Here is a 7,403-nt window from a genome sequence, read left to right as displayed (position 1 = left end):
CTTCTTCTTCTTCTTCTTCTTCTTCTTCTTCTTCTTCTTCTTCAAGATTTATTTATTTATTTTATGTGCATGAGTACACTGTAGCTGTACAGATGGCGGTGAGCCATCTTGTGGCTGCTAGGAATTGAGCTCTGGCCCTGCTTACTCCTGCCCACTCTCTCTGGCATAATTCACTGTAGCTGTCTTCAGAAGAGGGTGTCAGTTCTCATTAAAGGTGGTTGTGAGCCACCACATGGTTGCTGGGATCCAAACTCAGGACCTTCAGAAGAGCAGTCAGTGCTCTTACTGAGCCACCTTGCCAGGCCCCCCAACCTGACTTCTTAATTTGGCAGAAAACTCATAAATTAAAAGTTTTGTCATACACTGAATAAGGTATCTTGATGCTAATAAGCACCTATAAAAACCCAACAGATTGTGTTCTCTCTCTCTCTCTCTCTCTCTCTCTCTCTCTCTCTCTCTCTGTCTGTCTCTTGAGACAGGGTTTCTCTGTATAGCCTTGGCTGTCCTGCAACTCACTCTGTAGACCAGGCTGGTCTCAAACTCAGAAATCTGCCTGTCCCTGCCTCCCAAGTAATGGTATTAAAGGCATGCACCACCACTGCCTGGCTTATGTAATCTGTATGTCTCTAACAGGTTTGAAATGTGAGGAATCATACATGAATAGTACATACATACATACATACATACATACATATGCATGTGCAGGTAATGTTTGCTAAACACATTTGGTGTGTCACATTGGTCTAAGAACTCTATACCATAGTTTCTCATTTAACCTGCACAAAACTGAGCATACCATGTACTGTTCAATTCAACTGGGCTAAGGTTGGATGAGTTTAAGCCAGTTGTTCAACATCACATAAAACCTAAGGGATTTCAGCCCCAACTTACTAGACTTCAGGATGCATATTTATTTTCTTTCTTTTACTAACTATCCATTCTTTGTTATGCCACTTCTCTTTTCTTAAAATTTCAAGCATAACCAACCGTTTAAAAAACACAAATTTTTCTATTCTAAACCTCACCTATCTTGACTATTTTAGATTAACATTAAAACTTAGAACTGATTGTGTTGGTTGAGTTTTTACAGAAGTCATTCCTGAGTAACTTATGTACATGTGTTTTCTAGAGTGATGCAATTACTTAGCAAGAAGCCACAGAATGCGTGCTTTCAGTCTGGCATTGGGTTAGTGTGCTGAAACCATGTTAGCATTGAAACTTGCTAGTTATGCGGTGAGGTTTTACAGACTTTTAAATGTAAAAGGATTTAAAAGGTACCATTTTGCATATGAATCAATATATAGAGTCAGTGGACTTGAAGTCACAGGAGAGTGAAGTAGAAATCCAGTTCTTGATGTCTTTGTGCTTTGAGTGATAATGAAGAATAAGATTTGAAAACTGATCAGTGAAATGGGGCACTGAGGCAGGAGGATGGAGAGTTTGAAGGCAGCCTGGTATACATGGCAGGGCATCATTTCAAGACTAGTGAGAGAAAAGGAAGGAGGTAGGGGACAGAAGGAGGGATGGAAAGGAAGAAAAGAAAAGAAAGAAGGAAGGAGGAGGGAAGAAAGGTTTGAGGGAGGAAGGAAGGAGGAGACAGCCATGACTATACACTATGGTAAACATTGGTAAGTGTTCCCTATGCCATCACTGTCTCTCAGGGATAACAGGAATATAGAAATAATGGTCATGTGTTGTTCCTTTCCAAGACAGATTTCCTAGTTCATACACAATAAAAATCATCTCCACAATTACACCCATATGCCAGTGACTGCCATTCACTGAAGTCACTGGCAGAGTGAAGTCAATTTTGCTATTTTCTAGGCTGTTTAAGGAACTGCTTTTGAAACATTTTTTTTTCTAAGAAACTGTGCCTTTTTAGTTTATAGTCACACCTTAAATTAAAATCATTTTCTTAGCACTGGCTGTTTGCCACACCAGATCTAAGTCGACATCAGTGTTCCTTTAAAGAAACAAGATTTCATGAGTGTTTTTACTTCTTTGGTGTGTGTGTGTGTGTGTGTGTGTGTGTGTATGTATGTGTGTGTGTGTGTGTGTGTGTGTGTGTGAGAGAGAGAGAGAGAGAGAGAGAGAGAGAGAGAGAACTGGTATTTGCACCTGTCCATCACTTGTGTAAATTCTATGGCAGACCCACTTCTGAGTTAATGCTTGCATCAGTGCATCAGATATGGGGACTTCACAATCATCTTGCTTGCCTTTTTAGACAGCTTATGTGGGAAAGTGCCACAGTGCCTGAACTCAATAGACCTTCTCAGATCTCCGTAATATACAGAAGATCCAGTGCTTCAGTTTGCATACTGACTATCCTCTAAAGGTCTGTGTGTGAAAGGCCTGGCCCCCAGGGTCTTCCCACTATTAAGAAGTGATGGAACTTTTAGGAGGGAGGGTGTACTAAGAAGTCCTTCTATCACTGTATGTTCTTGAACCGATAACGGGACCCAGGTGTCTTTCTGGTCTCCCTCTTCGTTCCTGATAATGTGCTTTACCAAGTTTTGCCATTGCCAGCTGACACTCCCTGGAGAGACCTTAAAAACAGCACTTCAACACAATCACACTGGGCCTTTCAAACTGTGAGGCAAGACAACATATTTACTTATAAGTTACCAGGTTATAGAAACAGTTATAGAAACAATAAACTTTCAAACACAGTTGGGTAACATGCTGATATTCAGGGAAATCAGGCCCTGCAATGCCAGTTCTGAATGTCGCTTTGAAATAACTGAACACTGTCCAAAACATATCAGTGCATTTGGTCCTTAGATGCAGTCTTCTACCCTAGTCAAAATAGAGATGATTGATAAGTTGGGGGGCAGTTGATTAACAATGTCAAGTTGATTCTCACAGTGTAGTTTCTTGAAGTGAAATAACACTTCTGTTATCCTCAAACAACACATCCCAATAGTAAATAACTCGATGCAGCTAAAACTCCAGAAATTGTTTCCTGCTCAAGGATGTGAGCTTGATATGTTCTTAAAACTCCAGCCTCTTACTATTAACTCTTTTCCTCTTAGTAGTTACTGTTAATGACTTAGTTTCTGACAGAGTGCTAAAATACTATATATCGGATATTTTGCATCTTGTTTATTGGCCGTGACTCACAGTAGAGGTGAGAGGAGAGGTTTGTCAGTTTTCCTTTATCCTATTTCTTTGGTATCTGAATGAGTACCTGGACCATCGATGCTTCTCAGAAAAGAGTGGTGAAAGACTGAGTGAGCAAGCCAGCTCCATATAGGACTTGGCCATGTCTTTCTGCCTGGCCTCCCTTGCTATGCACACATGGTGGGTAGAGGTGCAATGACCCAGCATGTTATAGGCACACAAACCAGAATTCCAGGAGCCAGATTCGGATTCTGCTTCTGCCCTAAAATGGAGTAAACTGTGTAGGTTGTTGAATTCTCCATCTTGCTTCTACAACTGTGATGTGAAGATGATTCATAGCTGATCGTGATGGGAATGAAGTTATTAAAAACTCTGGCCAAAAGTATGTGCCTAATTAACGTGAGCTGGATCTGAAGCAGAACTCTTACATGAGTACTAAAAGCTTCTCTCTTTTTAGAAAACATTGATTTTAGTGAGGGATAAAAGCTAAAGGCACTGTGACATTTTTATTTTCCTGAGGGGGCCCTAAAACATTTTAGCAATTTCCCTTCTGGCAAATGCCAGAATAAAAACCGTCTGCTTGGCACACCCAGCCATCCCTTTTACTGAAGCCCACGTCAGTATGCAGAGCCCCAGGGAATCCAGGGCAATTTCATAGATGCCTGGGGACTGCAGGTGCTTGGTGAGGGCGTTCACAACCTTCAGGGGCCAGGGAGATGCGAAGCTGGATTTCAGGAGCACATGGATTGGGGTAGCAATGAGTGGGTTGTGTAAGAACACTTCAGCAAGTGGACGTTAATGTTACAGTTAACAGAAGGTTTTTTTTTTTTTTTTTAATACCTCAGAGTGTGTACATTGCTAAGAACTGAAAATGGAAAACCAAGTGCAATCAGTTAGACTTTGAAGATATTCAAGGTATGAAATATATGGAGGCTCATAATGGCTTGCATTTCAAAGCCATCTTTGTAGAATGCTATGACTTGTTATAATTTATGGAACATGATTAAGGAGGGTAGCATTTGGTGGCATATGCTATGAAAGAAAATCCAGCAATGGTGGAGAAAGTGGCTGGGGTGGAGGAGAAGCTGAGAAAGGGGTTTTGCTTGTGTATAAGACATCTTCAAGAGCCTTTCTCACTGCAAGCTGACTGGGGACTCTATAAACCCAGTGAGATTTGCTTGGCTTCTAAAGAACAGATGGCTTTTAACTATTGTCTTTCAGGATTGTTGTCAGCATCACTTTGAGGAAGAGTTTTCAAAGAACATTGGTGACAATGACAGAAGTGGCTCCTGTAAGTGGAACAGTTACACAGTCCTGAAAGTGTAAAAATACAGCAACATGTCAGTTATGCTTTGTTTTGACATGATTCAGAACAGAGCTTGAGCATCAGAATGCAGTTCACCAAGGTGAGTTTTCAGAGATCTCTGCTTCCTGGTCTCCACCTTGTGAATGCTGTAAGAATAGCTGAACACGAAGGGTGGAGGTGTGTTGGAACACTGTGTAGTTCCCATCTCCACAAGAAGATGGGCCAATGATGACTCCTTCTTTGGGGGTTGCAGGCCTGGAGAAGATGGGAGAAGGACAGTGTCATCTTCTGCGCACCATGCCATCTTTGTCAAGTCTCTTGAGCCTTTAAGTTTTACTTTCGTCTCTTCCATCATCATACATGTAATAACACATATCAAAAGCCTCCTGTGAAATAGAAAAAGACAAAACCACCATCTATGAAAGACAGAAAGGACAGCCGAGAAGGCCAAACATGGTGGACAACATCCTGCAACAAGAGCACCCAAGATGCCCCTTGTCTTTTACAAAAACCCACAGGGATCTTTAGCCAAGTAAAATCATAGCTGCAGAAAAGGGCTGGGGGATGAGCCTTTGAAGTTACCAGGAAAGGCACTGGAGCCAGCTTGCGACCGAACTTCCAAGAAGTAAACAGGCTATAGAGCAGTCCAATACCACCTACAGCTTCACAGTCCACTATTAATTACCCTGAGCATTTGTTTGTATCATCTGAAATACTTCTGTATTGCTTTGTAATGAATGTCTTTCCCCTAGACATGGATGTGGTATGTCCCTTAAATGTTACTGTATTGCAAGCCTGTCGCCAGATGGTGATGCTGATGTCATTGGATAGTTAAGAGATGGGTCCTTCTGTCGTGTGATGGGGTATCAGACTGAGATGAGGGTAACATAGATCTCACAGACTATTAGCTCTTCAAGAGGTATTGTTACAGAAAAAGCAAGCTTTTTTCAAATCTTCCTACCTCCCACCATATCGTGCGATCTCTCCCTCTTGCGCATGCTCTTAGCGCCATGCCATCCACCACGCCCCTGTGTAGGTGATATGTGTGTATGAGCTTGTCAGACCTGAGCAGATGCTGATGCTATGCTCTTGAGTCTGCAGAAATGTGAGCTAAAAAAACACAGATCCCACCTGAGGTGTTTTGTAATAGGAACAGAGAATGGACCAATGCAAAGTTATAATCTTTTACTTTGGATGACCAAAGTTTGCATACATGACAACATCTCTCTAGGGCAATAGTCTAAAAAAAAGTGGAGGGGGGACAAGGTTCAAAATGGTATTAATTAAACAATGCAACACTATGGGCTGTATGCAAAATAATTGAAATCACTCAACTTCCATTCAAATAGCAACTGCTGCATGAATTTTAGCCCCCAATAACAATTTGTCATCCACTAAGATGATCAGTAAGTTATGAAAACAATGGGCTATAAGAGGAAATTCTAGCTTTTTCATACTTCTGGTTGTGACATAGAAACAAGGAGATTAGACAATATACAGAGTAGCTCTATTTCCCTTAGGCTTGTAACTTTTACCAGGGCCATATGTACCTTGACCACACCTGACTGTGCATTCCAAGACAAAATATGTGCCTGTTTCCTGACATCAAGACATGACTATAACTGCCTTTTGAATAACTGGTTTTGAACAAGGACGCTGCTGAGATCTGCATACCTACAGGGTAAAACTGAAACACAAATTGAAGAGTGGCTGATTTGAGATCGTAGTTTCCTCACACGGGAGAGAGGAAGGGAAAGGAAAACATAGGTACACTATTGCCAGAGATTCGATCCGTAGCAAGCTGGATAGTGACATAAACATGTTTTACTCCCTTATTAGCCAATGATAAAATAAACAAGCCAGTGATAAAGTAAAATGGACTAAGGTAGAATGGATCCACACGGGAATCAAAGATGACAATAGGTGATTAATTGAAGATTAGCGCCAACCTAATTCTGCAGGTTGATGAAGAAACAAACAAACAAATAAACAAAAAACAGACTCTAGAATAATAACCAATGGGATGAATGGCTTCATAGACGAAATGATGAATACAGGTAGGGGTGTCTTTTTTCGCCCACAGACTTTTTTCTTTCTCTATTGAAAGTAATTATTCTTATACAAGGTATTTTGATCATGTTTTCCCCTCCAGTTCATGCTCCATCCTCTGCATCTCCCTAACCACCTAACTGTATGCTCTTTTTGTCTTTCTCTCTCTACAAACAACCCAAGCCCAAACCAAACAGACAGACAAACAAAAAAATCAGGAAACACATACACCTTCACCCCCTCAAAACCACAAAATGTTTTTTTTTTTCAAGACAGGGTTTCTCTGTGTAGCCCTGGCTGTCCTGGAACTCACTCTGTCGACCAGTCTGGCTTCAAACTCAGAAATCTGCCTGCCTCTGCCTCCCAAGTGCTGGGGTTAAAGGCCTGTGTCACCACTGCAGCTCACAAAGTGTTTTTTTTTTTTTTATGCTAGAGAAGGATCTATAACCAGAGTCTTTGATGATGTGTATCACTCATTTAGAGTGATAGGAATATAATTTATGGCAATACTGGAGGAATTTCCATTAACTAGCAGGGCAGTTTCAATTACTCTATTTTTAATTATGTATTTGTGTGTGTGTGTGTGTGTGTGTGTGTGTCTGTCTGTATATGTGAGTGCAATGCATAAGGTGGTATTGGAAGTTACCAGAAGAAGGTATTGGGTTTCCTGGACTGGGAGTTCCTGGAAGATGCCCAAAAGTGGGTGCTACACCAAATTCTGGTTCTCTGCAAGGACAGTCCATTCTCTTAGCCAGTGAGTCATCTCCCCTCTCCCTCAGCTCCTGCATTAAGGACTTAAATCCCGTCCCAATTCTCAGCTCACCTCTCAGAGTCACACAGCACTGCAGCTCCTAGCAGCAGTGAGTGACAGTGACGGATCACACTGTTTGAAAAGGCAGAAGCAGCAATACTCACATTTCTTTGCATT

The 7,403-nt window shown here is 41.4% G+C and overlaps 1 long non-coding RNA gene across 1 annotated transcript in view; it reads left to right on the top strand.

The window, feature by feature from the left end:
• LOC116082384 overlaps positions 1-5,216 on the top strand; it is a 10,991-nt gene extending 5,775 nt beyond the window's left edge. The window contains exons 2-3 of the long non-coding RNA XR_004115271.1: positions 3,966-4,035; positions 4,342-5,216. This is a non-coding gene — a long non-coding RNA (uncharacterized LOC116082384). The remainder of the gene's footprint in view (positions 1-3,965; positions 4,036-4,341) is intronic.
• Positions 5,217-7,403: the final 2,187 nt, after the last annotated feature.

This window comes from Mastomys coucha, unplaced genomic scaffold (assembly GCF_008632895.1).
Source record: "Mastomys coucha isolate ucsf_1 unplaced genomic scaffold, UCSF_Mcou_1 pScaffold7, whole genome shotgun sequence".
In the NCBI taxonomy this organism is placed as follows: Eukaryota; Metazoa; Chordata; class Mammalia; order Rodentia; family Muridae; genus Mastomys; species Mastomys coucha.
Note: the sequence above shows the minus strand (reverse complement) of the source record. Positions and strands in the feature narration are given on the sequence as shown.